The following is a 9,000-nucleotide window of genomic DNA, read 5'->3' as shown; positions in this document are numbered from 1 at the left end:
TAGTTTCTTGATGATGGATACTCCTCTTCCATCACTCCCTTGATATTAAGGAAAAAGCACCCTGGGTCATCAATGATGAGGTATATATAAAAAGTAATAATCATTGGTGTTAACTTTACTTTGCAAGGAGATGAATTTCATACAGATTCCCTTTACTGATGGGACCCTGGGCAGTAATGTATCAACTCACTTTTTAAGGACTCACTTACTTTTTAAGGAGATTTAACATAATCCATTTCAATACAATTCTCCTTGAATAAAAAACAAGAATTCCGAGATTTCATACCTCCATGAAATATGGGCTTGATATGTAAATGTAAATTTCCTCTTTAAGGCCACACCAATTTAATTTCTTGGTTAACGGATTTTTCTAGAAAAAAAATGGAGCGGGCGGGCGAAAAAAAAATAAAAATAAAAATTTGAGACCACCTGCCATACAGCCATGTAGTAAGCAATCCATTAAGTTAAGTTACAAAATGATAAAAGACATTATATTAGACACTTATTGAACTGAAAGGACCATTACTACATGTACATGATTCGTACAATTATTCGTATTATTTTGCAAGATACACATCTTTACTGTATGAACAACAAACTGTCACTGAGTGTCAGTTGACAAGACTCCCATCCAACTGGTTTCACTTTTATTCATCTTTCAAAGTTCCAAACAGTGGTTTAAATCAGGGTGCTCTGTTCAGATCCCATTGTTTTCTTAGTTCAGGGCACACAGCTTACCACTGGGCTGGGCATTCTATTGTGTCTGGCTGATATGGAAGTTATTTAGAGCTCGAAATGTACAATATCCTAAATATATGCTTTAGACAAATTTCCATGAATGTGTAAAAGTTATTGGCAAAATAAACTTTTACAGATATTTTATTTATTTTTTATCTTTCCCCAATTCCCAAATACTACCGGTAGTATACATTTTATATTTCCCATTATACACTTTAGGTATGCTACAGCTACATTATACTAACAAATAGCCACATTGACACAATCTTCAAGTTGCCACAAATTCAATGGTCTAGGGTTTCACTATAAAGTCTTTGATGTATGGGGATTTTCATTTGTAGGGGGAACCATTTTATCCAAAAATTTAGATGTAATAATTGATGCATTATTTGCAATTGTACTCCTGTTTATAGGTATTTAAATAAGATGTAACTTTGTTAGAATGCTACATGCACATGTAGTATTTTTCACAGAGTAATTTCTATAATTAAAAGAACCTGTTTCCCCCTACTCAAAGTGGACTCTTCCGACCGTGAGAAAGTTAGTGAATGGACTTACGTGCATGGAGGACTTTTTACTTTGCCAAATTCCCATATTTGTGGTAGGATTTTGTACTTTTTGAGAGTAATACAGTTTGTGATGCCAGAATACATTGTTATGTCGTGTTATTTTTACATATTCCCTGGAAAAAAGATCGTTTTGAAGGTGTGTGTGCATGTGCCGCCCAGGTCGAGTTTATACGTTCGGCCGATAATTTACTTTTAACGCCCGTTACTAGCACATGTTTCCGACACAATATGTGTTTCTGAAATATAATATATATATCTAAAAGGGAGATGATATGTTGTTACAGGCACGATGACTTAGTAAATCTGCCGTACGTTTGACTGTCGTCAGTGAAGTTTTGTCCCATGAACGGTGACATGTGCAAAGGGGGTGGGGGGCGAGTTCTCTATCAAAATAATTTTTTTTGACGAACTTTTGAAGAGGCAACCTAGCTTTCCGAACAAATTGCACTCAGGAAAATGTTTCTGCCTTGAAGCGATGTATTTTTAACGCTGTTAACTATGCCCAAATATTGAAAAATTACAACGTACGGGGTGGATTTTGGGGGGATTCGGGACCCGAGAGTATGGATTTTTGTTCTGTTTTTATTTTTATTTCATTTTGGCAAAAAAACGAAGCGGCGAATCCGTTAACCAAGGAAATAAATTGGTGTGGCCTAATTATGCAAATTACCTCCGCATTAACATGATATGTGCATCGTGATGTATGTTAACTTTTGATTAACTTACAGATGTCCCAAGTATGGCATTCCCATTATTCACCATTAAGAAATCATAGAATGTTTGCATAAATTATGCAAATTAGGTCATCATTTGCATAATTAGTATCTGTTGATGTTCTGCCTGCCATAGGTTACATACATTACATGTATGACAGTAGTATAATGTAAAACACTGTAATCATAGAATTTCCTCATTAATTATGCAAATAAAGTCCTCATTTCCATAATTTGCATTTAATCATGTACATCTCTCTCTCAGCTACCTACACACCAAAAATTATGAAAATATGTTGTTCCCATCTGGACTTATTGGTTTTTAAACATTTCGCCAGAAAGTGCCCTGCAGTTCCAGAACAAGCTGCTAGGGGGACCAAACTCACACTTATTATTCCTGACATGAAAAGCAATCTGTCACCAAAACATCAAGACCATAGCATGTTCAGGACAAAAGATACAAAAACCGGAAGTTATGCTGCAGTACCAAGGTCATCCACCAGGAGGCCCATATTTGACCTTGACGTTTGTCTTCCTAAGACTTACCAACATACCAAATATCATCATAATCCATAAAGGCGTTCTGAAGTTATGCTGACCACAAAGCTGCGGAAACACACACAGACATACATACATACATACATACATACAGACACGCCAAAAACAATACCTCCATTTTTCATGGAGGTAAAAATAACAAATTGTGCATTGCCAAGTGTTCTCTCTTGATATTTATCTCAATTAAGACTGACAGGACTTTTTTGTAATGTTCATCTTTTGTGCATGACAGCATTACTTTCCTTTGCCTATTATTTTGAAATTCCCTTCATTTCCTAGCAGCATGCTGCTTCTCCTGTTAGCCTATCAGACATATGGCGATGTGGTAGTAGCTGTAAATTTTATGATTATCATACCAAAATCCGTGCTATGTGACTTACCAACAGTTTATGCCAGGGGATTTTCATTATGGAGGAATTTTATCTTTTCAAAGGTGTCACTGACAGAATTTCAAGCCATTAGCACACAGTCTTACAGATGGGTTCAGTTTACAATTCTATACCAGTTAAAGTAAGGAAAACTGTTCGCAGCTTCCAGACAATAGGGCACCACAGATCACATTATAGCACCAAAGTACATATTGGGCATAAAAAATGGAAAAGAGAATATCTTAAACCTTCAGCATTTTTGTAGATACCAGAGTAAAAGTAGCTAGTACAATATACGAGTCTGTACTGCATGGAACCATAAATGTTGCATTTAACTATTGGCTCTTTGATAGGGTAATAAATGTGTCCCTATATCCTTGTTAGCACAGTGTGAATGATGAAATGTTTTTATTGCTTAGCTTAATAATAGAAAGCTGAAAAGTCTGGGAAATCAGACACGCACAGTGCAGAAGGAATATAAATTTGTAAGAGGCCTTTTAAGGCCTTAAAGTGTGCACAACTAAGGGAGATTCGATCATAAGTCCTTGCTAGTGATACTCAAGTAGCAGAAAGCCAGGACCAGTGCAGATATAAATACTGCTAAACCACACATTGTGGATCAATATCTTAACAATACCTTACAAGGACTGACTAATTAAATTGTTGTATTCTCATCATTCCTCCACAATCCTTTTTAAACCTATTTTTGCATTGTGTGGGCTGTTGCATTGAAATATATAATCAAATTTATCTGTAGCAACAAGTCTATTGAAATCTGTTGTATTTGAAGTGAGAAATTTGAATAGCTTATCACGTAGGACATCATATCTAGAGCATTCCATGATAAAATGAAATTCATCTTCGATTTTCTGTGGGCAAAATGGCCTAACATCTGCCTGAAGGAATCACCCCCCCCCCCCCATCCAAAACAGGGGTTTTTTTTTTTTGCGACCAGTCCCAAATGCCTATTACATGCAGGGGTGCTTTTGAAATATTACATTGACCACAAAAACAGCTATGGTAAAAAATAAAAAGAGAGGATCATCACGGGAATGCCTGCAGACGACGTACAAAATTACATGGTGATTAAACAAAGGGAACACTTTGTTTAGCTGCAAACATGAAAAACCAGCTGACCACAATACTCCTGCAGGAGGGATACCTCCTTCATGGAATAATAAGTCTTCTTTTACTAATACAGGCATTTCAAATTTCAAGAAATACACATTCCTTAAGTATTAATGTTTACTGTATCTCTTTCTTTCTCTCTCTCTGTATATACAAATGTACATGTATATATACTGTATGATGAATAGCAAAGATCGGTAAGATTACAGGAAGGGCATCTATTCTGTGGACTTCTCCATGGCAACACTTATCAGAACTAAATGCTGATGGATAACAAGATGATAAGAGCTTAGCCTACAGGCTAAAAAGAACAAGAATTTTGGACTACATTATTTTGGACAATATTGTCACATACACTTTGCTAACCTGTTTGCTTGAAGCTTTGTATTAATTGAGTTGGGTATGACACTTAGTGGTTTCCAATATCCCATCATAACCCCCCATCTAACCACTTCATACTGCCCTCAGCTCATTTTTGTTGATTTGAATTCAGCAGTGAACATTCTCTTTATGTGATTCTCCTATCATATTAGTGTTCAACTCCAAACTATGTATGGATTACAGGCTGGTTGCAGATCATTCTTCATCTTAATGTTACCCGATGGCAACATTGATGTGGCGGAAAATAGAAGATGAGAAATATAAAGACATTTATGGAAAAAGGATGGGCTGCCTTCGGGGGCTAATGTGGATCAAATGATTATTTCTGATATGGTTGAAGAGTTTGTGGTGACCAAAAGCTACCCTATAAGCTACTGAAGAAGTCATTTGATTTCTACTGAATATTTCATGTAACAGTTAATCTGCCATCCAGAATAATATCTGATTTATACAGTACCTAATGGAGTCTAGCTGTGTGTGTAGCAGCTGTATTTTTAACAAACTATGAATATATACATTTTGTAGCTTGTAGTTTTATGGGGATCTAATATGCTTGCCTACATTTTCATGAGCACTCCTAGCTGAGACTAATATATAGTTCTGTGAACAAATATTTCTCTCCTTCCAATAGGCTCTCACAGAGCCCCTAGTCTAGTCTACTGTTGTGGAATTTAAAACATGGGTCAGAAATCTTTATGCCTAAAGGCTCTATTACTAAATGAATTAAAACTGCACATGCATGGTTTTGTTCCAGTGATGGAATGTCAAATAGAAACTGTTGTAAAATCTGAGGAAGAGTTCACTGACAGCTTTCTTCTGGAATACCTTGGAACTGTTGACATCTTGAGGAAAAACGCTATATGTGCACTAGAGGAATGACAGCTTTGCCGCCAGCAATTATGGAGCGGAAACCATGGAAGAGGGCAGATGGTAATTGTAATGGAGCTGTACGGTCGGATACATCGGAGTGTCCCCACACAGATGGTGCCTTCCACACCCATTAGTTACAGGTGATGGATGTGCCCGTGTGTGTCAGGATCAATTGGTCTACCTGTCTATTCTCAAGTCACAATCTCACACAATTGTCAGCTACAGCCCCAATCTGCCCAAGTGATGTCCTGCATGTGTTTGCAGAAGTTGCCGGTGACATTCAGTCCTCTGTGTGCAATGTCACGCCTGACACTGCCGGCCAAATAATCCATCATGGACTGTCAATCACTGTCAACTTCATGGTTAAGTAGCTCCATCGGTGCCACCTGCCTTCAGCACCATTCATCATGTGTTCATGTCACGGTTTTATGCTACAGTTTATTCTGCTTCCCCTTAGGCGGACAAATATCAAATAACATTTCTGTACAAGGGAGGAACAGAGTCAAAATGAAAAGGCACGATCTATGAATTTATCAACATTACACATCTTTCCTTTTATGGATAGCAGAGTTTTTGTTCTAATGTTGAAACAGGTATTAAAAATTGAAAGCATACTTTTGATTATATTTAAAAAATCGTTACCATTGTCATAAAAAATATTGACATTGTAGACGGATCCTCTAAATATCAGTTTAATCAAATTTTGACTTTGGTAGGGAATGTTCTATGCTGCAGTAAATTTTTCAGGAACAGTCTATGGTCACATATCTGTCATTAAAAGGCTCCCACACAGGTCTACTCATGCAAAATATGCAGATATCATGAATGAAAAAAAACAATGTAGGGATCTCAACCTATGTTTACATGGTAAGGAAAAATGTCAATCCCCTAGTAAAAAACCTCAACCACAGACCCCGCAATGTTATTGATATTTGTTCAATGGAAGATGCATATGCTCTTTTCCATTGTAGTAAGTCAGTCAACATCATGAAAGCACAGCCTTAGTATAGCTATTTACTTATAAGGTTAAGACATTTAATTCACTTTCATTGATGGATACAACCTATATGAACAGAGAACACCCTTCAAAAGACCTCATCATTATTGTTGGTCATTGCCCTTGCAGAAATCCATTAAAGGATCCATTTAGGAAGTAGAGCCAAGAGCACCTTGGATTTCAATGGATGTTGTTTTGATGTAGATGTCTATCCGGGGATTCAATAGAGGTATAACATGTCCATTATGAATGTCAAAGGAAAAGTTCTGACATTTAGATCTGTGATGATTGTAACAAGTCAGCCTTGAGATTTGCAGGCCTTTCAACAGACACTTTATCCATGTTGTTGACCTGATTTTCATCACTGTTCAAATATTTGTAGCAGAATCGAAACAGCATAAATTGTCATGGCCTTTCAGATCAATGTGGTTAAACAATGTCTTATGATGCTAAGCATATTTTCTGAAGAACTGCTAAGCAACTACTAGTATTTCCTTAAGGAAACAGTCAATGCAACAGAAATAACAGTCACAGTTGGACCGAGTGTGTTGCTTCACCTAAATATGTTGTGACCTGCAAATGAAGGGTCAAAAAGATCAGGAAGTGGTAATGTTATTCAACTTGAGGAATGAAGTGTTGCCAGGAGCTTTCCTGTTGCACAGTCCCTACTCCAGTCCCCACTTGACCTTGCACTTAGGAACTATTGGTAAATGGATGGAGGCCGAATAACTGGATGACCTCAATTTCATCTGATATAAGACGTTAGATGCAGAAACATGTGGTGAAAATATCACTGGCATTTCAGGAACTTCAATCTTTTATGGCATACAAAGCAAGTTTCACCCAATGAATTACAACCCTTTCAGAGGTACGGCTTATTTTGTCGCCACTATAATTTAGTCCTGTTGCTAATGGATATAGATTGTATTTAACTGCCAGCAGTTTCCTTTCACAGATTCACGACCAGTTGACTTTTATTCAACAAACAGTCCTACATGTTGATCTCTATCAAATCAAATTATCCTTGGGCCATACAAGTAATGCCTAAAAAGACTATAAAAATACCAAAAAATTATGGCATTGAGGGGTTTAAAAATGTCTTCAATGTGTAGAACAGAAGAAAAGACAGCAAAGAGAATTGTACCAAGATTTATCCACTAGCCTCCAACAATCTTTCTTGCCCTGTTTCTTGTGTAAAATGAATTTGACATTTACAGCAACACGACATGACTTACATTGTATAACCTTACCATTCCTGATCTTTTGACCTTTTAGTTGGTAGTTACAATGTATTCAAGTGAATAAATGACACCAGACAGTTTTGTGTGAAAGGGATCTGGCCCTGCTGACTATAAAGCACATTCCATTACCATAACAGCAGAAAGATTAACTGTGGTGGCTGCTAAAGTAAGCCCTACCTCTCATGCCTCTAGAAGGCATATAGTTTATTTGGTAAAACTTGTTTTGTGTGACCACAAGAGACTGACTCCCAGTTCCTCAAATACTGCCCAATGGGCAATGAAAAAGTTAGTACAAAGAAGATTTATCCTTTGAATATGTTATGGTAAGAAATATGAACATGTCAAGAAGAGCAAACCATTCAGTGTGGGGAAATGTGAATGCAAAAACTTGACGATAAAAACATATAGCTGCAATTTTGGGGATGACCACATATGGACGGCCCAAACTGGGAATGACAAAATAGAAATTGGAAAGGGCAGTTGTGCTGATTGATTTTCAACATGAAGCCTGACCAGATGATTATCTTACACTATCCAAACATTGCCAGAGCCCATCAGAACCTTTATACTTGATACCCTAATTCCCTGCAAGTCTCATGTTAAAGCATATTCTTTGCAGGGAAATTCACTTTTCCTGCATGTACTGTCATGCTCATTCCTCAGAGTAGGATGTCTCAAGAGATAGTAAAGCATTGGTGATATGACCACCAAGCAGGATGATGGATAGTGTGGCACTGAGGATAATGGACAATCAAGTCTTCACCAACTTGTGATTACAGGAAGATTGGATGAACTGCTGACACCGGATCTCACTGACAGACATCATTACAAAAAGGAACTACAAAGGGTAAAATCCTTTTCATGTCTAATTTAATTCATGATAATGTAGAAGGAAGGCTCAAACCTTACCCTGTTGATACTTATCACATTCTTGAGCCTCAGAATAGGCATTTAGAAAATTACAAAATAATTTTAAGTTGATTAGAAGGAGGAGACTTTTCTAAAACATAGACATTGCTAAAATGTAACGGTACATTGGGCATATGTCAATTTACTTTTAAATTACCCATGAAAGCCTAATATGGACCCATTCATCTATAAAGCACATTTTAATGACTGCAAACACCATGAAGAATACCAGTGTGTTATCTCTGTTCTCACAGCATCTACTCACAGCACCAAGGAGGGAGAAGAGCCAGCAGCTGGACAACTGAGATTGCATGTATCAAGTCCAACTAGGCCATATGTATGTAAATAATACATTTCCTAACCTGCACAAAACACCCTTAAGTTTGTGAATGCTTTAAACAACTCTCATGAAGTGGGTGTACAATGATTGCAATGGAAGCCTGAAGCCTTGGGAATGTTACCCCATGTTTAGCCACATAAAAGTGCTAGTTTGACTAACCTTTTACATACTGTCTTACATTAACATTT

General features: G+C 37.1%; 2 protein-coding genes across 5 annotated transcripts in view; one reads left to right on the top strand and one right to left on the bottom strand.

Annotated features, from left to right (window-relative positions):
• LOC109463027 (CST complex subunit CTC1-like) overlaps positions 1 to 9,000 on the bottom strand; it is an 89,202-nt gene that overhangs the window by 17,056 nt on the left and 63,146 nt on the right. The window lies entirely within an intron of this gene.
• Positions 1 to 9,000, top strand: part of LOC109463020 (leucine-rich repeat and immunoglobulin-like domain-containing nogo receptor-interacting protein 3) — a 34,822-nt gene that overhangs the window by 9,936 nt on the left and 15,886 nt on the right. The window contains exons 1-2 of one of the 4 annotated variants that reach the window (XR_002139797.1): positions 8,092 to 8,410; positions 8,727 to 8,810. The gene's annotated coding sequence lies outside the window, so the exon portion shown is untranslated. Of the gene's footprint in view, positions 1 to 8,091; positions 8,411 to 8,726; positions 8,811 to 9,000 lie in introns of those variants that run through there. The other 3 variants (XM_019759679.1, XM_019759677.1, XM_019759683.1) reach the window with 3 other exon arrangements.

Source organism: Branchiostoma belcheri, unplaced genomic scaffold, assembly GCF_001625305.1.
Source record: "Branchiostoma belcheri isolate BF01 breed outbred unplaced genomic scaffold, Haploidv18h27 scaffold121, whole genome shotgun sequence".
Lineage (NCBI taxonomy): Eukaryota > Metazoa > Chordata > Leptocardii > Amphioxiformes > Branchiostomatidae > Branchiostoma > Branchiostoma belcheri.
This window is presented reverse-complemented; position numbering and strand designations above follow the sequence as displayed.